General features: G+C 47.0%; 1 pseudogene; it reads left to right on the top strand.

Moving 5' to 3' along the window:
• Positions 1 to 5,013: 5,013 nt before the first annotated feature.
• LOC147827404 (protein kinase C iota type pseudogene) lies at positions 5,014 to 17,335 on the top strand (annotated as a pseudogene).
• The last annotated feature ends 8,315 nt before the right edge of the window (positions 17,336 to 25,650 follow it).

Raw genomic sequence — 25,650 nt, 5'->3', positions numbered from 1 at the left:
CACAGCTGCTTTGTTTGAATCTTCAAGAAATACTGAATAATAAACTGACAGGATTCGAGAGTTTGAAGGGTTCTTTGAAGCAGTTTTTCCCCCAAATTCGGTCTTGAAAGTAGGCTGTGAGAAAGCATAGCAGATACTTAGGCTATATCTGGCCTTACAATCTTCTAGCTATGTCTGGTCTTTCTAGCCCCTGGCTTCTGCTTGCTCCTCCTGGTAGAGGCAATACTCTATCCCTGCCCCCCCCCCCCAGGGTCCCATCCATTCTTGGGGCACTGAGCAGAAATTAGTATTTCTGGTACATGCCTTGCATTTCCAAACCTTACTTTCAGTCGCAGGTAATGGCGTGAAGCCTTTCTGTGTTCCCTGCCCTACCCTAGTCTTTCATTTCTTGGCGGACACACTGCAGACACTTTCCACAGTCAGGAGTGGTTTGTAGCAGTCTCCTCATGTGAAAAAGCCACATTCAAAAAACCTGGGAATGGAGACTCCTGTGCATCCTCATCTTCCTGGGTAAACTTTGAGCATCTGTGTCACACGATGACAAAGCCAGGGTTTGCAGATTGATTGTCAGAGCGAGGATGCTGCTGCTGGAGTAACCTATTATTAATATTAAAATTATTATTGGTTACATTCATCATGTCTGAGGGTTTCCAGCATAATGTGTAATTTATTTATGTATAATTTATATCCTGACTACTTTCAAAAGGGAGAGAGAGAAAGAGAAAAGGAAGCTAAATTTATTGAGAGTCTAGAGTATAACAAGCTGCAAACTGGCATATATTTTTCCTCTCTTCCTCATATTGTGAGAGAAGCGATGTTGTCCACGGCTGGCAATCAGGAAAGTGGGGCTCAGGAAGGCCAAGGCACGTGTCCCAACTGTGTGCAGCACATGGGGCTGGTTCTCCGTAGGACTTCGTACTCTCGAGTCCGTGGCTCTTCCTCCATCCTATGCTGACCTCTGAAAGGCTTGAGGGAGTGGTCAATAATCAGCTAGGTAAAATAGGATAGCTACAAACAAGGGTAATAGTCAGAGAGGGGAGAAAGGCAGATGAGCCGTTAGAATGGGACAGATAATCAATGCAGAAATGTGGGATAAATCCCTCCAAGGAATATAATTACGTAAAGATAAAATATTTAAGGATGAAAATGCCTGCAAGTATCTTAGAGGTCTGTGGGCTCCAGAAAGGTCTTGCTTCCTTTGTACCGGTTTGGGAAAACTAGGTGATCCAGCTGGCTTCTCTTTTGTCTTAAAGAAAGCTCGAACCTCAATTCTGTGCTTATCTAAGTAAACATCTTAACATGATGTAATAAGATTTTAGCAAGAGTGTTTTTGAAGATACCAAGCAAACATGGCCAAGGCAAGTTGCTTCCCTTTTATTAGTCTTTTAATAAGAATCTCAGCACTTGCTTTGTGGCAGATGCCCCGCTTGAAGCCAGGGACACAGCTGCCCTTTAGGTAAGGGAACTGCCTTCCTCCACTATCACCAGTTAATTATGTATGCGTCACTCAGATGAATTATTAAGATGTTTGCTGATATGCCTGTCTTGTTGTGATCAAAGGAAGATTGGTCCCCTGTGGCAAGGAGGTGGGACTTGTCTGGAAGTAGGAAATCATTACCAATATCAATCACTCCCATGTTCCATCATCCAGAAAAATGAATCGTTAGCTGGAAAGCTGGGGCAGGAACTCCCCTTCTCTCCTCGGTCCGTGTTTATTTGCATCTGGATTTGAAAGCGAAGTCATCCTTCATGACTGCAGCACTCAGAATGCCGAGGGGTAGGCAGGGTAGGTCTTTCCAAAAAATCCACAGGTCAGTTGGTGAATGAGTCCTTTGTGCAGCTATAACGAAATATATTAGGTCTGGTAATTTATAAATGACATACATTTGTTGCTCACAGTTATGGCGGTTGGGAAATCCAAGATCAAGACAGCTGCAAGGGTCTGGTGAGGACCCAGTCCCTGCTTCCAAGATGGTGTCTCACACACGGCATCCTCTGGAGAGATGAGCACTGTATAGAAGAAGAAGGGCCAGTGGGCCTCGCTAGTTCCCGCTGGCCCTTTTATAAGGCACTAGTCTCTGCCGTGAGGGCAGAAGCTCTACTCTTAGTGCTATTGCCTTGGGGATTACATTTCAACATGGACTTTGGTGTGGATACAAACATTCAAACCATAGCAATTGACTTATAAATTTCAATTTAGGTGGCTGGTTTCTTATGTATTAAAAAACTCTAAGCAAGCCTATGCATTAGCATGGTTTTTCCCTGTGAGGAGAGGAGAGGTATGATTTTTCTCCACCAAACACCCATGGACAGCTTCCTTTCTCTCTAGCTGCCCTCTACCTCAGAAAATTGTGCTTATGTTCTGTGGGTATACGACGTACGTGCAGGACTTTGCAGGGAGCAGGGGGCCAGGTGGCCTCCGGACCGTAGCTGCAGGACAGGGGACTCATACTACTAAAGACTTAGAAACTTCATTTAGCAAACTGTAAATTAAGAAGTTGTAGCATTCACTGTTCCCGCTTTACCCTGCAATCGAGTTGGTGCAATCTGCTATGGACATTTCTCCTTAACTTCAACTCTGCCACTGCGAAAAAGAAACCTCCCTTGGTCCCCATTTAGGATGAAATGTTAAGTAGCAGGGGAGCAATGTCTTCAGAGGTTGCATGGCTGTCAGACTGGTTCAGTGAGCAACTCCACAGTCTGGAGGAAAGGGTGCTGGACACGACACAGCCACCCCAGCTCAGATGATCGGGCTCTGGAGCTTATTCTATGGAGGGAGGCAAGAGGGGCAGAGAAAATACTTCATTTTCACCGTCTCATTTCAAATTACTTTTCTTGGGCATGTGAGAAGAAAGTATTTCTAAACTTCCTTGCAATCAGATTTAAGCAGTGAGTAGGTTCCGGACAGCAGGGTGAGTGAGAGGTATCCACTATGCCTGTGAGAGTGGCCATTGCCCCCTTGCTGTCCTCTACTGAAACCTCAAAGGTGTCAGAGTCACACAACAGAAGGGACCTGGAGCCTGAGTTCAGGAAGAGAGGTAGGAAGGTATCTGCCCCACAGTTACCAGGCTATGATGTAAATTCATTTTCATTGCATGGAGTCACCAAGAATTGGGGGTTCTTTGTGACTGTGGCAGAGCCTATCTTATTCTGACTAATACAACTTTATTACAGAATGTTATTGAGACATAGCAAAACTCTGATGGGGCGTTAGTAGGAAAACCAGAGGCAGTTAGAAGGGTTGAGTCAGGAAATAAGGAAAATAATTCAGATGTGGGTTTGCCAACTCCTTGAGGAGTGAATTGAAGATCAGACTGTAATCCCTAATCGAGATAACAGCAGGCAAATGGTCCTGACTTCAGACGTGTCATCTCATCCCGTTTCTCAATGACCTTAGGAGGTGGGTACGATGACCCTCATTTTATAAATGAAGAACTTGTGGCACAGAGAAACTCGTGGCCACCCACTCCCCTCCCAGGGTCTCGTAGCTCATAAGAAGCAGAACTGAGCTTCAGATGCAGGTCTGTCCAACTGATGTAGTGTCCGGTGCTTTCAGCCACATGGTGCAGCCAGCTGGGGACTACACAGACGCTCACAGGGTTGGTGTCTCTGTGAGTTCAGGGGTGGGATGGTGTCAGTTAGAGAAGAATCACTGGCAGTGTCCATGAACAGGAGAGGCGTGCAGTGCCCAGAAAAGGCATCAGACAATAAGAGTGGGGCTTAAAGCCCTCCTGGGAAGGCACGGTGACAAAGATGAGCAGATGTGGATGCTTAGTGGATGGAACCAGGAACACACAATGAAGACTGGGAGACAGGTGAGGCACAGTGACACTGAGGTGACAGGAGATTCGGAGGATACTGAACATCAGAGCAGGTTACGAAGGTTCAGACCATCTCTGTCTGCTGGTTAGGAGGAGTGGGACCAGAGCAGACCTGGGCTTCATGGCCAGAGGCCCTAGACCTGCATGGTACGTGGCTAAAACAGGCAGAGGGATGGATCCGGGACAACCCTTGCCCTGGAGGATGGCTTGTGAGCTGGTAAACTAAAACCCACACAATTAGTGCTCTGCTAGCAACCTGGAGGAAGTGCTATGGAATTGCCAGGTATTTGATTTTTGACCAGTCCTGGCTCAACCACTTAGCAGCTGTATCTTTGACGAAGTGACTGTGTCTCTGCCCCTCAGCTTCCTGATCTCTAAACCGGGTTTCACGCACTCAACTCCTGGGTTGAGTCATGACCATGAAATGATAGAAAATATATATAAATATCACGCTCAGCCCCAGGCACCTGACAAGTCCTCGGTAATGGGAGTAATTTCCCTGTCTTTCTCTCCACAGAGAGAACATGTGTCTCTGCCTGGAGAGGGAAGAGAGGTTTCCCAGGGCGAACAAGGTCTTGGTCCTAATGATGCACAGGGTGAGGCGGTATAGCTTGAGCTTGACAGAGGCCGGGCTTCTGCTCTCAAGACTTGTGTTTCTGACCACACATCACCCTGACAGCAGCCCTAGGACTGGCACATCCCTTTCCCCTTCCTGTCCCTTTCCCGTCAGAGCGACCATCAGCTGCCAGGAGCTGGTGCAACAGCTTGAGGAGAGGTGGGGTGTGGCCAGGCCCACACTGCTGAGCCCAGTCACCCAACTCTGAAGGAGGAGGCTGCAGGGGACAGACTGTTTGGCCCTTGTCCAGGTTTCAGGATCAAAGTCTTCCGTAACTGAAAGGAAAGCCTCCCTGGGAAGGAGTCAGCATGTATCAGGGAGCTCTCACTTCCCCCAGCGACATGATCTGTGTGCACACACGGGTGGGACTGAAGGCAGGGGTCAGTGGGCTTACTCAGAGGCATTTGTCACTGTGGCATTTAATCACCTACGTAAACATTAGTTGAATTGATTCACCTCATTTGATGCTCGAAGCTGCCTAATAAACGAGCCAGAGCACATAATAAATCCCCATTTTACAGATGAGAGAACAGCAGGTCAGAGAAGGACCGTGACAGGGGCCGGGTGTGGGGCGTGGGGTGTGGAGGAGGAGAGGAGGTGGGCGTTGGAGCCTGTGGGCTCCATCTTGGATGCGGTCACCCATCTCAGTAGGTCCCTCTTCTCTGTGGGCTTCCACCTACATCCTGTCCATGCTCACATCCATGTCCCCACCCCTTCCCTTATCCAACAAATATTTACCTAATTTCACTTTGGGTTCTGGGAGGCCAGGACACACAAAGGGGCACCAAGCATGCTGTTCCGACCGATGGGGCCCGCCGTCTGGGTAGGCAGTCAGGGTTAGGGTGACAGGTGAGTCATCACCACGTGAGTACTCAGACCCTAAGTGCTATGAACAGGATAACAGGAGTCGAATGACAAGGACCCTACTCTGGAGAAGGCAATCAAGAAGTCCAGGTCACCCCTGAATCCCATTCATTCATGCGGCGAGAACTTACTGAGCACCCACTCACTCTGGGGACTGCGGTGGGCACTGCCGTGTGGAGGACTCACAGTGACCTGTGTGTGCAGCTACCCGCGGGATTCTCACTTGGGTGTTCCCCAGACACCCCCACCTCTGATCTCCCACCTCTCACCGGATGTTGGTGTTGCCGGATTGGCTTCCCACCACTGAAAGTCACCTCTGCCTCTCCGCCAGACTGCCAGACTGGCATAGGCTCTGCAGACATGGCACGGAGGCCCTCAAGCCTCTGCTGCCCACGCTCATGTACCGGATGTCTTCATTCCTGAGCTCACATGCTGTGTCTTGCATGTGCACGTTTGCCTTTCCTGCTTTCTCTACCTGCCACACAGTCCCTGGCTGCTGCTGCCACCTCAGAGATGTTCCTGAGAGGGCCCTTCCCTGACCGAAGCTGGCAGGTAAGCTTCTCAGTGCCCTGTTACTGCAGCTCCTCCTCCTCATCTCACGGCACACCTGGATGTCAGACAGAACTCCCCTCCTTGCACCCATGAGGTAGCTGCTCTGTCCTCCACAGCTCCCACCTCCCTGGAATTTTGGCAGCGGAGGGGGGCCGCTTCCCAAGTGCACACCAGCCAGGCCACCAGCCAGAGTCACTGTGTGACATTGCCCTGCTCCGTGAGCTCTGACCCTGGTTCCTCTTTGACCCGAGAGTTGCTGGAGAGTTTCCTCGCTGAAACCAGTGAGGTGGCCAGGGTGACCGGGGTTCTTGGGCTGGCCTCACATCAGACGAGAGGTGGAGGACTTTGTGTGCATAGACTCATTTCATGCTCAAAACAAGCGGGAAGCAGGTGTTGAATCTAAATCCCTCTTTAACAGACGAGAAGGCTGAGCCCCAGGGAGTCGAGGGTCACCCTGAGCTTGTTTCTTGGCTGGGAGGTGTGGTGCTGCCAGTGTCAGCAGCAGTACCCGCCCTTAGCTGCTGCATGGGGGCCGAGCCTGGAGCACTGGGCTGCCCTTGGCCCACAGCCTGCCTTCATCCACTGTCCCGGCTTCTGTCTTCCCCCAGGAGGGAGGAATCTCCTCTTATCCCTGTCCTCACTGCCCTGCCCAGTGCTAAGCCTGCAGTGCATGTCTATAAATGTGTGGCCTCAGGTGAGATTTCACTACGTTGTATCATTTTCCTTTTCTCACTTTAGGGCTAAGCTTGATACCTGGTCAGCCAGCCACATTGGCAGCCAGGCCCAGGAGGATGGAGGTGACAGGAGAGAAATGTGGGGCACAGAGGGGTAGAAAGGTGGGCCATGCTGTCCTCTCCACCGGCACGGGTGGTAACCTCTGGCCATTCCCAGACCCTTTCCAAACACCTGCTTTCGTTCATCTGGCCTCCAGACCATGGAAATGGAATAACGCTCAGGGCAGCATCTGGCCATATGCCGGCCCTCCGCACAGGGAAGCATTTTAGCAGCCAGCCTAATATCCAAATCTTCCACTTTGGCCTTGAATGTGTGCCTTCTCTTTATCTGCAAATTGCACTTTACTCTGAGTATAACTAAATTGGCCTCATTCTGGCTAAAGTCACACATCAGACCTGAGGAGCAGAAGGATAAGGAATCCTTCACCATCGTCGAAAGGCCTGACCAACAGCCTCCATATTTTGGATTCTGTGATGGTTCTGATCTTTGTGACTTCACTCTACATGCAAGGTCTCCCTGTCTGTCAGTCATAGACCCTGTGCAGGACCTAAGTGTGAGTAAAGTCTAACGAGGAGACGGGGAATGCAGCATCCATCTAGGAAAGGTCGATGGAGTGGGAGAAATTTAATTTTGGAGGAGCCAGAAAAGTGCCTTGGAAAGTGAGACTATAAATATTATTTGTTTTTTTGGTTTTCATTTGCATGTTTTTGAGACAGACTCTTACCATGGAGTCCAGGGTGGTCTCAAACTCTCAATCCTCCTGCCTCAGCCTCCTGAGTGCTGGGGTTACAGATGTGTGCCACTGAGCCTATTAAGGTTACATATACATTGTCATTCATCTGTTTACAGGTTTTATGATTAAACCAGCCTTTCTCAGGTGCTGCTGGATAAAAAGATGGGCTGATGTGTGTGTGTCAGGGTCCAGACCACAGAGAAATTTGCCCTAAATATTGGAAACAGGGATTGGTGGTATCAGGAGAGGCCTGAAGGAAACCCAGAGAGTAGGAGCAGCTGGAGTCACTAGGCTGAAGAGACCGAGAAAGGTGGTATTGTCAGGGCCTGGGGCTGGAATCATCACGGGAAGCTGGAGCCATAGAGGGAGAAAAATGGCGGCTGGCATGGATTCCTCCTGAGGCTTCTGGAGAAGAGAAGAAATACCCCGGCTTCTCCCTTCTTTTCATCACTGTGACAAAATACCTGAGGAAAAAATCTTAAAGGAGGAGAGGTTTATTTTGGCTCCCAGTTTTAGGGGTTCTAGTCTCCAGTCAGCTGGCTTGATTACTTTTCACCCTGTAGTGAGGCAGAAGCATCCTGGTGGCAGGAGGTGGCAGAGAGAGCAAAGCTGTTCATCATGGCGCCCAGGAAGTGGAAAGAGAAAACACCAGGAATGGGTTGGGGACAAAATATGCCCTTCAAAACACTCCTCCAGGGACCCCCTCATTCAATTAGCCTCCACCTCCTTAAGCTATGAAGTCACTCATGGATTCATCCATTGATAAAGTTAGAGCCCTTAGATCGAATCACCTTCCAGAAGCCCCTCAGCTGCCAACCAAGTGTTCATTCAACACAGTGAACCTTCCACAGGACATCTTAGGTTCCAGCCATGATATCACCTTTCAGCCTCCTGTCAGTGCTCCCACTGGCCAAGCACAGGCAGAGTCAGGGGACCCAGGAGCCTGCAGCTTGCAGCCTGTGGGGACCTGGATCTGTGGGCAGTGTCTGCTAGAGCAAGTGCACGTACAAATAAGAGAAAATAGTTGAGTACTGCACTAGACTTCTTTCCAAGTTACACGATCAAAAGAGCAAGCGCAGCAAAGTCCTTTTTCTGTGGTGAGGAAGGGTCAGGAAAGCTTTGGGAAGGAGATGACATGGCAGGGGGCTGTGTGGGGGTGACTGAAATGAAAGCAAGGAGAACATCTCAGGCTGCAAAGTGTGAGCCACAGCTCTGGAAAAGGCCTGGCATCTCCAGGGCAGAGAGGCTGTTTGTCTCACCCTGATGCAAGGGTGCGTGCCAGGAAAGTGCCCTTGAAGGAGGCAAGAGCAGGCTGGGCAGGGGCTTTGAAAGGTGTACAGTGGACTTAGCCCAGAGCCAGGGGAATCCTGCTGCAGGGAGGTGAGAGGGAGCGAGACGCAGATGTGGAGGAAGGAAGCAGCACCCACCACCCTCCTGTCCCCTTCTCCTCCCCTGTTCTCCCTCCTTTTCTGTTAAATAAAAATCCTGCAGGCACCAGAGTGCCCATGCTTTAACATTTACTCTGGTGCCAGGATGGAAAATAATTTTTGAAAATTCTCCATGGACAATTGCCTTCCCACCCTAAGATATGTTACTGAAAAAGACAAATCTTTGCTTTGGAGGATAGATTTTTTTTTGTGAAAACCTTACAAGGGATTGGGAATCAAATCAGAAGCACAGTCTAGTCTGTCAAGCTACTACACTTTTTTGCTTAAAAGTGAGGTATAATTGATATGATTTGAGCTGTGTCTCAAATATCCATTGGAATATGAAGATCGCCTCTCTAGGTGACTGCTGAGAAGAGCAGTCCTCATTTGAATATCTAAGTAGTCTGTATAAAAATCAGTCTCATGAGATAGCAATTGAGTAAGGGCCTGCAACGGGGAGGGAAGGAGCCCTGCAGTTTTCTACAGAGAGTTCATGGCCTGAGTGGCTGCACTGGAGAATCACAGAATCGAGGGCCTGGTACATGCTAGGAAAATCCTGTCCCATGGAGCTGTGCCCCCAGCCCTTGTGTTTTAATACAATCACCTGTGCCACTGTCTCGGGAAGGGCCTGGAGGAGGAGTTAATAATATAACCACAGCCTGGAAGTCACTTCAAGGAGTCCTAGTCCAGCTTCCTGCCCAGTCTTCCACCAACTCTGAGCAACCAGAAAAGGAAGTGTTACTGCTAAGGGTCCAACCTCCTCCATTTACCTGAGATGGGAGGTTGCAGCATTTTGGCCCAGGACCTAGTCCTCCCAGAATGGGGCACAGTATTGTTAATGACCCCTCAGCAAACTACATGTTGGCCCCACAAGAAAGCCAATTAGTTGCAACAGCTATGACACTTTGGGCATAATATTAAAATCAGCATCAATAGAGCGTTACATACAAACTGAATATGGGAAAATCAAATGACCAATAAAGTAACAGACTTGTCCATAGAAAAGAAATGTATAATTACAGTATGAGCACTCAGATAAATCAAATATTGTCCTACTATTGACCTACAGTAAATATCTACTAAATGAACCAACTTTACCTCTACTAAGAATAGCACAGTATTACTCAACAGCAATAGCTAAAAGTTAACTATTTATCTAGAGGTTCATAAAGCTTAGTGGTTATTCTAGTAAAAATAGAGGGAGTGGAAAAAATTTTAAAAGTAAGATTTGAAAAATTAATTGGTAGTATATGAAGGAGGAAAGAAAGTATGATAGGAAGTCCTATTAAGGAGTAAAAGAAAGTTAATAGTGATAGAGAACAGTCATTGAAAAGAACAAACGAGAAAAAGAAGAAAAAAGCAAGAACAGAAATAAAGAAGAAGGAAGAAAAAAGTTGGAAAAGATAAAAGGCAAAAATAATAGATAAAAAGAAGAGAAAGAAAGTGAGAGAAAAACCCCAAATCCTTAAAAAAGGAAAAATAAAAATAGTACAAAATAGGAAAACAAAAAGGATTGAGTTGAGGAAAGCATTACTGTATTATTGCATGAGTGGTTTCTTTCCATGAACTGCAGTTTGGGGATCCAGACAGGCATGATTTTCTATGCCTAGTTTTAGGGCCCATGGGTCTTTGAGGTGTTCCCCTTGCACTGGAGGCCTGGCTGTTTATTCTTCCCCAGACCGTGGTTATAATTCATGCCAAGGTGTGTCCTGCTCCTTTTGGTAGATGGGAAACATGTTCAGCCTTTTTTTCTCTGCCGGTTGTAGACTACAAGGTGGGGGGTTCAATTAGGTGGTTGGAATTAATGTCCACAGCCCTGGGCTCTGGTTTTCCCTTTTCATCCCAGGTGCTGTCTTCAGCCAGACTCTGGTCCATTGATTAGTCTTTGCCTCTGCTGTCCCATTCGTGATCTTTTTGGGGCACACTACTCCATCACAGAATGATTCTCTCATTGGGGAAGATGCTGCTCCTCGAGTCAGCTTTCTTATGTTGAGGGGTGGAGCACCACTTTGGATCAATTCTCTCTCATCAACAAGGTTATACTGATTTTATAAGCTCATCAAAAACCAAAAAACTACATGCTGAATGGTTACAGCTTCCTTGCATCTAGAAAATACAAACTGCCCACTTGGGACACAAGGTACATAGGCTGATTGGGATAGGAGGATAGGAAGTGATTACAAGTGACCAAAAGGAAAGCTTTAAATGCTATATGTATGTGTTCATCATCACCCCTGGGGTGATGGTTTCGAGCCTTTATGAAGACTCTGCCATGCAGTCACCACATGCTCTCCTGCCTCGCTCTACTGTGTTTTCCCAAAAATAAGACCTAACTAGAAAAAATGACAACCCCAGTCAGCCTACCTTGCTTTACCTGCCATTACAGAGAACCCATAGAGCGAGACAACAGTGAGGTACAATTTTCTGTATAACACTGGCCATCACCATGGTAACAGTCAGCTAGGGCTGGTTCCAGCTAGATATTTCCACTTAGGTCTTATTTTCTGGGAAACACAGTATGTTACTATACTGAATACTACACTTTGGTATTTAGATCATGAGCTAAGAATGAATAATTACTCATTTGTTTGCATCTCAAAGCTACAGCCTGCTATGAATCCAACCTCGCCAAGTTACACTTTGAAATAAACATATGTATCTCTTAAGGAAAATCATTCTGGAAATTTATAGAAAGTTACAGCACGACCTAATTAAGTGGAAATGATGCTAATAGCTCTCTAAGTGTAAATCCCTACCACTATATTTTCACAAGATTGCCTCCTTTATATGGAAAAGACCCTCAGCACTGTGCCCACCACATGCAAAGTGTCAGTGCACACATATTGCTCTAAAAGTGAAGATATCACCAATGCCCAATATCACCAAAACATTTCCTAGTATTGATGTTTCTAAATAGCACACTGGATCAGGCAGCATGGTGTGTGACTGTAATCCCAGGACTCAGGGCAGCTGAGGTAAGATCACAAGGTGGAGTCCCACCTGACCAATTTGTTGACTTAGAGAGACTCTTGCTGTTTATCTGAAAAAAATGCCTGAGGATATATATAGTTCACTGTGGAGATGCAAGGTCCAAGCCCCAGGATTTCAAACATGAAAAACAGATAAATGACAGATAAAAACATTCATAGATACTTAGGTAAAAATAATAAAATAAGTGGCCACTGATTTACTTACTATGAAGAAAAAAATGGGCCATAGCATTTTCTATCACATGGAGACTCCGGTTGTGGAACCCCAAGACATGGGCTCACTTCCTTGGCAACATCTCCAAACAGAACCTGGAATCCTTGCTAACAGGCATCACAATCTAGTAACAGCCATCTCCCAAGCTCACTTGGCCGGAGACGGTCAACAGCGAACATGCTGAGCTGCTTCTCCACTTTGAGAGGCCACAGCCTCACGACCCCAGGTAGAGAAAGTATCTCTGAAAGATTAAGAAGATGGCTGACTCCATCCAGACACCGCAGGCCATGCTGCAGCAGCCGCATGACTGTCACAGTCACCCCAGTGAAGGTCTCCCCGGGAGTGACCACCAGTGACCTACCACAATCAAGATACCCCAATGAAGTCTCCCTAAGCCCAAATACCAATGGCACAGAAACAGAGAAGAGCACAGGGCAAGTATCATCAGGCCCAGAAACACCCAGTAGCTCTGGGCAGGTCTCCCCAGAGCCAGGCACAGAAAACCTAGAGAGTTAAAGTCCAGTAGGGGAGACTGAAGTCACAGCCACCGCCCCCGAGAGACACTGAGAAGCCTGGTATACATCCACCCAGGCCTGGCCACCACTATTGGAAACAACTTCACAGAGAGCCTTGCAGAATCCCGGCCAGTGTGGTCCCTGCAGGCAGTCAGGCCGCTCTCGTTCTCTGAGCCCTGCCTGCCTGTTTCCCTGGGCAGCCAACCCGTCCATGGTCCCTTCTTCCTGGGCACCTCCACCACCCACACCTCTACCCGATCGGCCCTGATTTTGGAAAGAGACATCATGACAAGGTCTCTTGAGAATTCCATTTCCTCTGAGGGCCTGTGTGATAAAGATCGAGATGTGTGGTGTTTGGACAATGAACAGCTCTTCACCACACACTGGGTAGAGGAGGAAGGAGACCCGTATACTGTGTCACCTAAATTGGAGTTAGAAGAGGCCATTAGGCTTTCTGAGCTAAAGAAAGATTCTGAGCTCTTAATTTATTCATTGCCTTGCATACCAGAACATCCTAAAGGGACTTGTCCAGGAGAAGAGAAATTCATCCACTACAGAGCTACAGGCCTCTGGAGAAAGCTGTATTATGCGAATGGCCACACTTTTCAGGCCAAATGCTCCAGCAGGTGAGCTCACTGTGCTGTCTGCACAGACCCTGTAGGGAGACTTGGCTGCCAGGTGTATAAGTGCACCAACTGCAAACTCTTGGTTCACAAGAAGTGCCACAAACTTGTCACAATTGAATGTGGGCAGCATTCTTTACCATCAGAGACCATGGTGCCAGTCGATCCATCATCCATGGCTTCAGACCCTGCACACACAGAGGTCCCACATAACCTTTCAACTCGTGAGGCTTTAGAACAAGTTGATGAAGAGAAGGAGGCAGGGAACATCAGGAAAGGTGGCAAAGCTTCATCTGGTTTAGGTCTTGAGGACTTTGACTTGCTCTGAGTGCTTGGCAGAGGAAGTTATGGGAAAATACTGTTAGTCCAACTGAAAGAATCAAATCGTATGTATGCAATGAAAGCAGTGAAAAGACAGCATGTCAACACTGATCAGGTACAGAGGGAGAAGCACATTTTACAGCAGGTGTCCACTTGTCCTTTTCTAGTTGCACTGCATGCTTGCTTCCAGACAGAAAGCAGACTGTTCCTTGTTCTAGACTATGTCAGTGGGGGAGATCTACTGTTTCATGTGCAGCAACAAAGAACGCTTCCTGAGGAACGTGCCAGGTTTTACTCTGCAGAAATCAGTTTAGCAGTCAACTATCTTCATCAGAAAGGAATACTTTACAGAAATTTGAAGTTGGAAAATGTATTACTGGATTCAGAAGGGCACATTAAACTCACCGATTATTGCTTGTGTAAGGAAGGCTTACTGCCAGGAGATACAACCAGCACTTTCTGTGGCACTCCTGATTTCGTGGCTCCAGAATTTATAAGAGGGGAAGATTACAGTTTCAGTGTGGACTGGTGGAATCTTGGAGTATTGATGTATGTGATGATGATCAGAGAGTCTTCCATTCCATCTTGATGAGAGCTCTGATAACCCTTATGAAAACTCAATCAAGTATGTCTTGCAAGTAATTTTGGAAAGAGATATTGTCAGACCTTGTTTTCTGTCTGTACAAGCTGCAAGTGTACTAGAGAGTTTTCTGATCAGGGACCCAAAAGAACGACTGGGTTGTCATCCTCAGAGGGGCTTTGCTGATGTTCAGGAGCATCCATTCTTTCAAAATGTGGACTGGGGCAGGATGGAGCAAAAGCAGGTGGTGCCTCCTTTTAAACCAAATATCTCTGAGGGATTTGGTTTGGACAGCTTTGATCCTGAATTTACTAATGAACCCGTCCGGCTCACCTCAGATGATAATGACACCGTGCAGGAGCTTGATGGATATGAATTGGCAGGTTTTGAGTACATCAATCCTCTATCCATGTATGAAGAAGAATGGGTCTGATCGTCATTTTTCAACTATGCATTTTGCTTATGTTGCCATTTAATGCTTGGAAAAACTTGTTGCCAGCCTGGATAGAATTAACCATTTCAGAATTGTCCAGAAGCTAATTTTAATTTATGTTTTGAAGTTATATTTAGATGTAATACTTGATTCTTATAGTCTATAGTATGTTCATAGATTAGATTTTTATGAACTGATTTAAATAACAATGAGGCAATGGCTTGTTAACCACACTTGTATATACATTCCATTTGTTGAGTAGGACATAATGCCTAATATTTTTTCTTTTTACTTATGATACAAGAAAACAATTTGTCTTTTCAGTAAAATATCTTACCTCTGCTAGTTTCTCTCCAACCACATTACCTGTTCCTTTTGGGCTCAGTTTATGTAGTCTTCAGGAAAATCCAAAAAATAGCAACAATTTTGAATAAAAACACATACACTTGTATTTTTTATATGTGAGGAGGATGCAGTATATGACTGCAAGCTTTCGGGGGGGGCTGATAATTCTCATGAAATGGGGCATCTGAAGATGGTCGGAGGATGGTTTCTTGAATGTTTGCAAATTTTGAATCATTCTGAATTTAGAACTAGATCGTTAACTAAAATTAGGATGCTATATATCATCCTTCTGTTTTAGTATCATTTTTATGCCAAGGATTTGAAAGGTAAGCATCATCATCTAAATGTAAATAAGTTATAATGGTACAATCTTAGTTTAATTTAATTTTTGTTGATGATCTAGTGTTGTGTTTGGAGTGGTTTGGAATTTGTGGACATTTAATAAATTATCTTTTGATCTTTTTCAGATGCCCCATTTCAGGGGAGATATTGCTTTTCCAAAGCTTGTAGTCATGTATTGTCTTTTCTTCATATAATTAGTTTGAAACTAATGAAAACATCAAAGGAAACTGTTTATACATTCACAGGTTCATTTCCGAGGCATGTATGTTTCTCTTAATGCCTGGAACTTGTTTTAAAACAAAAAGCAGTATTTACAACATAAACTTATAGAGAATTCTAACATGTCAGAAATATGTTTATGATCTTGCTTTTAAGTGTTGCTCTTTTCCATAGAGCACTTCAGAATGTAGAATAATCACCCAGGGTGTTTGTTTAACATGTTTATGCCTGAGCCCACATTAGAATTCTTTTGGGCTTTTGAACTTCACTTTGAGAAACACTTTCTTCAAGATATTCTTCTGCCCTCCAGTTAAATAGTAGAAGGAGTGTTCATGGTATAATATTTTAAGATGGTACAAGCAGAAATTTACAACTTTATGAATATTTTTGAACAAATTTTACAATGAATGACTTCATTAGATACCTTCCTTGTTCCCCTCAACAAAGTCTTATCAGTTTTCTGCCAATGATATCCAAATGATGAGCATTTTTCTTTGATGAGGTTTTCACCATTATTCAGGGTGGTCTTTTGTTTTTCAATTTTTTTAAGTAATAAAATTAACTGTATATTTTATAGAGAACTGCATTACAAGTATGTTTTCAACTATTTTTGTAGCATTTAAGTGTTGTGTCAGTTCTTTTATGTCATATCTATTTATGTCATAGAAATTATCTCAAAATACTCTTTAGGGGAATAAGTCAGCTTATAGTCAGAATGGTTGACATTCTGGTGTTCTAAAAAAAATTATTTTGCATAATCCTGTAGTCAGATCATTTTATGGGTTAAATTTCAAGTACTGTGTTCAGCACTGGTATATTTACTGTATAAATTTGTTCTGTTTTGATTTTTGTCATGTAGAACACTGCCTTGGTCATCATAATGTAATCTGTGTTGTGTTCTTCTTATTTCATGTTTATAACCTTTAAATAAAACATTTTAAAAAAATCAGTCTCATTATTTTACAACTAAGTGTCACTTGATTTACCTTAGCCATCAAGACCAGATCAATTCCTTTTATTTGTATAACACCTTATACATTCTAAAACACTTGCACAAAATCAAAGGAAGTATAAAGAAATAAAGAAGAGAAAGGAAAGCAGAACAAGAATGTAATTTATTCTTATGAGACTTTTTTTTTAATACTCTGCACTGTCAAGAGAGACAGGAAGTCAATATCTGAGCATACTTCAAGAAGTCAATACCTAGGGATATTTTAGGAAACTCATTGTTAGAGGTTACTAAGTTGAAAATCATAATATCCTCCTCACTAACAGATTTCTGAAAGGTTATTTTGAGTGGTTACAAAATAACATTCACCATTTACCCCTACAACTTGTTTTTTGCTTTATAGGAAGGAAATAAACATACCAATTGTAGCACACATTTTTGGTAGCTTTCCGCCTACTCTCTCTTCTTACTGCCAAAAATATCATTTTTTTCTTTTTGAAAAGTACTTTTACTTTTTCTATAATTCTCTGGGTTATATGGAAAGCTGGTCCCACACCTAGCTCCAGATGTGAGTCTGACTGGCAGGTCTTTGCCACATGCACATTATATCAATAAAATGATTGGTTCAGGGTGAGTATGTAAACTAGGCCCATCCAATCAGAGGAAGAGAGTAGTCAGAATTCTGGGAGGTTTCCTCTTGCTCAGAAGGCAGACTTGGAACATGTGACAGGAGATGTTGACAACCAGCAGGGGAGATGAGTCAGAGTAACCCTTACCATGCAGGAGAAAGGGTGGCCCTTGAGTCTCTTGATGAATTAAACCAGCCATAAGGATTAATCTGTTCTTGAAGTTTCCAGCCCTGGGAGCCAATAGAATCCCTTTTTTGTTTGTCAGTCAGATTTGGGTCTTCTTGCAAATAAAAACCTGGGTGGTAACAAGAACACCCTTTCAGAATGATAGGATTGCTTAGGCGAGACACAATAGCTTTCTAATCAACACTTACTGAGCCCTGAGCATGTTCCAAATATTTCTACATCCATTGTTTCCCTGCATTTCCCTACATTAACCCTTATTTTAGATGAGAAAACTGTGGCTCAGGGAGATGAAATGAGTTGCTTTAGCAGCCTAATCAGCTCTGGCTGCTCTGCTCTAGCAAGCAAACTTCTGATCTCGGCATGTTAGCATGTATGTTTCTTTCACACTCACGTCCCAGTTTGATAGGAATCAGGCGGCTCTCCTGGGTGGGTGATTCATGGTTTAGCTAATTTTCTTGATGCACTCTTTCCACCTTCACTATTTCATTTCCATTGGGGTGGACACAGTGACAGCGTCTGAAAGATTGCCAGGGATGTGTGAGGAGCTAGGGCTGCAAATGCTGTACCCCTTCAGCTCGTTGGCCAGAACTCCATCCTGTGGCCTGGTAATCTAGCTGCAAGGGAAGCAGGATGAAGGTGAGCGTCTATGGGGCACCTGTGTAGAGGGTCATCCCAAGAATGAGCCTATCTACTGCAGGTGGCAAATGGTCCAGAACTCTAAGCCAAGCATTGCACAGCTTTGTCTACTTCTCCATCTTCCTTTCCCCCCATATACATTCACGTGTAGTCAGTCCCCATAAGCACTTGGGCTGCTTACCTTAAGGCCAATTTACATTCAGTGTCTCCTAAAGGGAAGAAGAAACTCCCAGGCTTCCCGACATGTGATAGAGCCATGGAAGCTGTTAATACCTTGGAGAAATGTTTGCCATATGATAATGTATATGAGGCATTCATCATTTACTTACCCTCAAAGCAGATGAACTTTATAAGGAGAAGTACTCTGCAATGCAGATATGACCGGGAAGAATAAATCAAATTTATGTGTGTGCTTAGGGAGAAAGAAGTATTTAAATTCATGGTCTGCAGTCTCGGGTCCATTTTCGAAGCCTCAATACTACACCATGACCACCAGGAGGAGCGCAAGGCCCGTCTCTGCACAGGCAGCTATTTTTAGAGGCTGGCTTCTTCTAGCCTCAAGGAAGAAGCCAAAGAAATAAGACTATGATACTTAAAAAAAAAAAAAAAAACCGGACCAACTTATCAATTATTTGTGAGTCCAATAATAGGCAATTATCAACATTTCCTACTATTTCAAGAGTAATATATTCTATGTTAGAAAAAGATTCAATTTATTCCATGACTGTGATTCAGACAATGGGAAATTGAAAGCATCCACAACTAAGAAAAAAAAAAAAAGAGAGTAAAGATTGTTATCTTGTGCAAATCTGTCTTTAAAACTCAAATCAGAGGATGTGAATTCGGGCCTGGAAGGCAGCAAAGCCTGATGGGCTTTGGGAGGTGGCAGGGGTGTACGTGGTCAGGATGGATGTAACTCCTACTCACTCCACGGAATGGAGGAGGCAAGTCAGAGTAATCCTGTCCAAACAGGTGAATAGTGAGACTTACAGGATTATTTTAGGAAGTACAGTTGTATCGCTTTGACTCTGTAGGATGTAATATAATGGGGCCCGGAGGAGCCCCTGCTGTCATAAATGAACTTGGGGTGTCTGGGACCCCTCGTGCCCTCCTGGTGGCTTGATGAGACGATGCCTTCCGCTGCAGCAGTGTGGTGGGGTGGGAGACAGTGCAGGGGTGCTGTGGAGGGCCCTCCCCTGCTCGTATGAGCACAGAACATCAAAGCCGTAGCTGAGTACCCTCGCTAGGGTAGCAGACTGAAGGTTGTGTCTCTTCCGCATTTGGATGTTGAAACCTAACCCCAGTGTGATGATGTCTGGAGGTAAAGCCTTTGAAAGAAGATTAGGTCATGGCTGAGATTGACGTCTTTATGAAGGAGGCCTCATTCCATTTAAGGGGGCACATACTTCCCCTAATCCCACCTACCCAGGAGACTGAGGCAGGGGGATCGCCCTCATCCCTTTTACCATGGAAAAACACAGCTGGAAGGCAACCATCTGTGAATAGAAAGCTGAGCCCCGTCAGACACCTCATCTGCCAGTGCCCGGATGTTGGACTTTCCGGCCTGTGAACTGGAAAGCCTTGTTGTTCGAGCCACCCAGCCTGTGGTACTCTGGGGTCACAGCCGCCCTCATGGACCAAACCAGCTAGCATCCAAGGGCTGCGGAGGCGTGAGGCAAGGCTTGGGTAGGGGGCAGCCACCGTGTGAATTGCAGGGACTCTGGGGCCAGCTCAGGGCTCCAGGCCCAGCTGGAAGCTGACAGGCCCAGTAGGTGAGTCCTCCCGGCAAGGGGTTGCCACCAAGCCCCAGAGCAGGCCAGCACGGCTCCCCCTCCACCGGCCCGTTTGAACGCTCAGTCCTCCTGAGCGCCTTCCCTGGCAAGCCTAAGTCCTGGTGCTCCTTGGCTGCTCACTCTCAGTGCTCCCCTGCTGTCCATGCCCCTCTTTTCTTGGTCTCTGTAACCCCTACAGATGGCACCCCCGGGCCGCCTGGCTCAGGTGGAGGAGGAAGTCGGGTACCCTGGCCTGCTTAGGTACAGACCCTCCAGGACCAGTCCACTCTCCTCCCCTGGCTCCTGCTCTTGCTGTTCTTGGGGTGCCCCCTTCCGCCTCACTCCCTCAGTTTCCCCAACCCTGTCCATGTCTCCTATGTGGGGTCCTCTCATTAGAATCTCCCCTTTGGATCACCTGGGATGAATTCTGTCTTACACCAGTGCCCAAATTTGTGTGTCCTCTTTTTAGAAATATCCATCCTCTTGTTTTATAGGAGAGCTCATCACAATACACAAAGTGCAAAATCACAAAAGTTAAAAGTAGAATGAAAAACCACGAGGACAAAAGCATAAGTTGGAACTAAAGATAAAACTAAGGAAACTGGCATCATAGCCTCTCCTGTAATTATCAGCAGGACTCAGACCTAGCCCCTCATTTCCTAGATGCCTACAGGTAAAACAGAACCCCCGTGCAGTTCTGAATCTGTGAAATAAAAGCAAACCGATCGATCCCCCTGCACGAATACAGTCCTGTGGAGCACTGATACCGGCAGCGCCTCTCGGTTGTGAAGAGACCGGGCACCAGCGAGGCTGTGTGTCATGAGGAAGCCTCAGTTGGGAGGGAGAGAGGTCCCAGGGATCTCAGAGTAGCCGCCCCACATAGCAGCCTCCAGTCAAGGCCCGGGGTGCAGGGACGCCGGAAACATCTCTGCTGGGATCCTGGGGCGGCCACCGGCACGGCTGAGATGTCTCAGCGTGGGCCTCCCTGCCTCTCTTCCTGCTGTGCGTGGCTTTCTCGGGTGCCTCTTGTCCTCAGAGCTCTGGTCACTCTGGTTTCCACAGCACGTGACTGTGCACAGAGCATCGGTTAAAGGGCAGGGCCTTTGGGAGGCAGAAGAGGGACCAGGGGGCAGGCACTGCTGGACCCCCTAGCCTGACATGCCGGGACCATTCCCCGGCCTTCCCAAGGACTGTGGGGGACCCATGGGCCTGAGCTGACTCCGGCCTCTGGGCTTCCATGGGAGTCTCGCATGTGGCACAGTTCTCTGATGAAAAAAACTTCCTGCTGCTCTGCTCTACCCCACAGAGCAGGGAAATCTGGCCCGGGCCCAAGCAGTAGGAATTGGAGGTGAGTGGGCCACTGGTCCCCAAGCACAGAGTGGGCTGGGGCCACAGACAGAGCCGGGAGCGAGGAAGGGCTCTGTACCTGGACACAGCTGCTGGGCCTCACCAGCAGACTCAATCTGCTGCTCACACAGAGGCCTCTGGCTTGCAGCCGGCTGGCTCAAGGCATGGAAAAGTGAGGTGGGCAGAGGCCCTGGAGGGGGCAGGGGAGGGCAGAGCCGAGGCTGAGCGCCCCTGGAGAGCGCGTCTCTGGTGTGGAAGCTCAGCCTGCCCCCTGCCCCGAGGTCTGTTTCTGCCACAGGGCGATGGTGTGTGTGCACTTGAACAAATGCCTCGATCGCTGAGCTGGTGCCTGCTCCTGTGGAAGGTGGACAGCAAGTGGCACCTTAGGAGCTGAAGGAAGAAACCCAGGGTAGACTGTTTAGTAAACACCCAGAGACACAGTGTTCACAAACAGATGACCCGGGTCACTGGCAGAGCTGCTGACCTGTCTTCTAATGTTCTCAGCGGACTCAGATTCCCAATTCCCAATGACAGAGGGAAAGCACCAGCCACCCAGGGGACTGTGCCGCTGCCCTGAAGCCCCAGAGTCCTCAGCAGACGGCTGTGCCTGCCAAGCACAGGCCAAGACTTCCGGCTTCATGCAGCTCCACGGGCTGTGCACTGAATGATCTCATTCCCCAGGGGACCTTGACCCCATATTCAGGTCTTGCAGCCGCCAGTTCTTCCTGCCCAGATCCGAGACTCTTTGTTCCTGTGAGGGCCCAGGCTCTACTTCCAACACCATCTGGGGATTAGGTGGTTTAGCAACCTCTTTTCTGCCTCCCAGAGGGAGACGGGGGAGGCTGCTTCCCTCTTGCCCACTGGGCCATTTTTGGGAGGGAGGGAGCCCCTGTTCCTCCTCGGGCCTGCTCTGCGCAGGCTGAATTATCTCACCAGAGCAAGTGGAGCCTACCAGGGCTGAAGGCAGTGAGGTTGTGAAATCCCTTCTCCGAAGCACTCCAGCACCCAATTTGGAGATGAGTGGGTTTATATGATTCAACGGAATGCTCCTCTCCAGGGTCCCAGGGTCGGGGCCCACTCAGTCACGAAGGGGGCGTCTGGGAGCAAAGCTGAGTTCTGGGTCTGAGCTTCTTTCTTGGCTGGAGTGGCTGGAGGAGTAGAGGCAAAGGGTGAAATCTTCTTGGGGAGGGAAAAATAAATGGTGCTCTAGGATGGCAAGAACCTATTCTGTTGTGATTCTCTCTCTATTGGGGTCAGAAGGAATGAGTGGAGAAAAATGAGTCTGAACCCACAGTAAAGATGACAATTCACTGAGTATTTATTATGGGCTAAATGCAGTGTTACATCATCAGCATCTGTGGATGAGGAGACTGAGGCTCAAAGAGGTTTAGAGAGGAGCCCAAGGCGACACAGCACGAAGATCACTCAGCTGACTCACTACAGCCAGGCTCTTTGGAGTTGTGCCTGGAGTTCATACCGGAATGTGTTTCTATCCAAGCATGTTTCCCTCAGCCTAGTGACGAAGTGAGCACTGTGTTTACTTTGCACTTGAACTCCTGGGAACAGGTTAGCGGGTCTGGGGAGCTGGAGGAGGTGAGGTAGAGGACAGAACTGTGGATTGGAGTCCCCAGTCAGGTAGGGTTCAGATCCACACTGCTCTGCTTGCTACCTATGGGATTTCCAGCAAGAGATGCATCCTTTCTGAGACTCAGTTTCTTCATCTGCTTAAGTGCTTGCTATAAATGATTGTAACATAATGGCCCTGCCATATGACGTTGGTTTCACAGATGTTAGGCTTTCCTTTCTTTTGATTATCTATTGTAGTATAACTAACCACCCCACAACACAGTGGTTTAAAATAAAACAACCGTTTATTTCACTCACAAAGCTGCAGTGCGGTCAGGGCTCAGCAGTGGCGTCTCGTCCCTGCTCTACGTAGCGGGCTGGTGGCTCCTCCAGTCGGGCCCCTCTTCCAGGATGGCCGCACACGTGTCTCTCCATCTCAGCAGTCCTCACCGTGTGATGGCTGGGTCAGGAGGTCACAGCCAGTCACTTCTGCATATTTTATTGGCTGAGAAGCCCCAGAGCCCTTGCCCACGGGGAGGAGGAAGAATCACGAGGGGGATGGCCAATGAGTTTGGTGGGTGCTCGAGTTTCTAAAGTGCCAGTCTGCCCTCTGGCCACACACTGATTGCATTTACTCCACATGCCCACCATACCCCTGCTTTCCAAACACGCCCCCAGACCACGACTCATTATAGTTCCAGGTTCCGGTTCTGGCCCGGACCTTGTCGCAAATCAGGTCGAGATGTCCATAAAGCTCCTGGGAGCAGTTTCTCAGAGGAAGCTCCTTCTCGGTCAGGAGTTTTGTGAACTAAAAGACACCACTGGCATCTGCATCCGACGGAGGGATGGACAATCTCCAGCCAGAAGAATGGCGGCAGCTGGCAGAGGCTGGGTGCCTGCACCAGGGCCTGGAAAGATTTCTTATCACAGCCTAATGCCCCAGACCAAACATGAACCATGCTCTAGATGACCTGGGTTCCGGCCTTGACTCTGCCCCTGACTTTGTGGGTGGCCGTGAAAATGTCATCCTATTGCGTAAAACCTCGATTCCTGTTTCCTCAAAGTGGGAAAATAATCTCTGCTTCCCAAGACTTGTGAGACTTAAATGAGATTGTATTTGACACTGCCCAGCGTGGCCATGGCATGCACTACAAGCCCAATACCTGAAGAAATGGAGCACAGTGACATGTATTTTGCAGAGTGAATGAAAAAGTCACAACATATGAGAGGCATTTGTAAGCCATGAGCTTTGGGGACAGGAGAATGTGTGTTTGTTTTCTTTGTTAACAAGCACTGGGTGCTCCCCACTGAAGGTCCCGGCACCAGAAGAGTGTGGTCTCCTCTCCCCTGGGGTTAGCGATGCTGGTCTTTGTGGCGGAAGTTGGGAAAGGGAGCCACTGGCTGGGCATGACCTAGGGGTGCTGAGACTTTCCTTTGCTCTGTGCTTGCTTTGCCCCAAAGTCTGCATGGGAGTGATTCACATGGGGTCACCCCCAGATGTTGCAGTCCAGCTCTGTGGTGGAGGGAAGACTTCTGGGGAAGGTAATCTGAACAACCAACGCTGCAGCCAGAAGATCTGAGGATCAGGCACGGCAGTGTAGTCAATGATGGAGCCGGACAAATACGGGCTCCGAAGTGGGCTGACTAGAGTTCAGATCCGAATACTGTTCCTTCGTGCCTGTGTGATACGGAGAAGTCCCTGCTCCCACTGAATCCTCAGTGTTTTTGCCTGGTAAGTGGAAAAATAATCTCTCCAGCGGATGCAGTTGTGGAGGAAGACATGGAGACAATATGTCTAAGGAGCTCCTTGCAGCACCTGAGGAGGTGGCAGAGCCAGACAGACATGGCTTTATTACCCTTGGGAAGGTGTGGGGCAGTAACATCCGCCTCTTGGGCTGGCATGGAGGTTGGATAAATTGCACAAGGAACACCTCCACAGGGGTAGGCCTGGAGAGAGTGCTCGGGGAATGACAGTTGCTGTGCCATTAATAATCTTAATTTTAGCAATAATAGTGTTAATTACACTTGACTGACAATCCTTGAATGTTTCTATAAGCTTAGAGACAAGTAGGTTTACATGATGTATACAGATATCACCAGAAAGATTTCTCCAGCAAGAGCTAGGTGTATAAACAATTTATTGGCACAGAGCAAGGCAGGAAAATACAAAGACAATGGGAGCTACATGGAGGCTGGGGGCACAGTTCTGTGGATGGGCTGGGTGTGGGTGCCCAATGAAATCGCCACTTTCAGGGATGGAGGCTGCACCAGAACTGTCCAAGCCTGGGCTTCTTGCTTTATATTCAATAAAATAAAAGCAGTTGGGTAAGGAACTTAATAATAATTAAGATAATAACACGGTATAATTAGCTATTAATAATAATTGGCTCTTACTAATACTCAAGTAGGACCAATTAAGTGCCACATACCTTTCTAAGCACTTTGTGTATATTAATTTATTATTATATATTGTTCGTGAAGACTGATGTGAGAAACTGGCCTCCCTGAACCATACCTTTTTTTTTTTTTTGGTGTGGGGGATTGAACTCAGGTCCTTGCACTTGTGCAGCAGGTGCCAAAACCACTGAGCTAAATCCCGGGCCCCAAGAACCATACTTTTTGATATTCATGCCCTTGGGTGGTTCCCTCCCACAGTAATCCTGGGCTTGGCCATGAAGCTTGCTTTGGCTGCTGGCTGCAACATTAGCAAGTGTGATGTAGAAGAATTCTCTTCTGGGAGTCAGCTGTGAGGCTGTAAAACAGGCTGAGCAGAATGATAAAAGACTCTGGCCATACCCATTCTAGCCCTAAGGGAACTCTCAGAGGACCCAGCCTCCTAAACAACCTTCCCCAGAATCCTGAGATTGAATCAATCAATGGTGTTTCCAGCCACTGAGTTCTCGGCTGGTTTGTTACACAGCAATAGAAATCAAAGTGATTGCTGCAACCAATGTGTACAAATCCCTTGGACAATTTATGTGAAGAGTTTTCTTTTCCTATCTTCTATTTGTGACCAGAAAAGCTGAGGGTGTGGTGACGAGTCTCCTGAATTTCAGTCACTCATTTAACACACATATATTGGGCACCTCTTCGGTTCCAGTCCAGTTGCTCCCAGTGCTGTGTGGAATACATGCAATGCTTTTTAGTTTTGGGCAGAGAGCCATCTCCCTGGTGCCTCCCTGAAAAGATGAGTAGTGATTCCCTGAATGAATATATCACGTTCCTTCATAGCCCA

The sequence above is a fragment of the Heterocephalus glaber genome, unplaced genomic scaffold (assembly GCF_053883595.1).
Source record: "Heterocephalus glaber isolate CG9 unplaced genomic scaffold, H.glaber_assembly_v1.0 deba00001447, whole genome shotgun sequence".
Lineage (NCBI taxonomy): Eukaryota > Metazoa > Chordata > Mammalia > Rodentia > Bathyergidae > Heterocephalus > Heterocephalus glaber.
The sequence above is the reverse complement of the archived record's forward strand: the minus strand, read 5'-3'. Positions and strand labels throughout refer to the sequence as shown.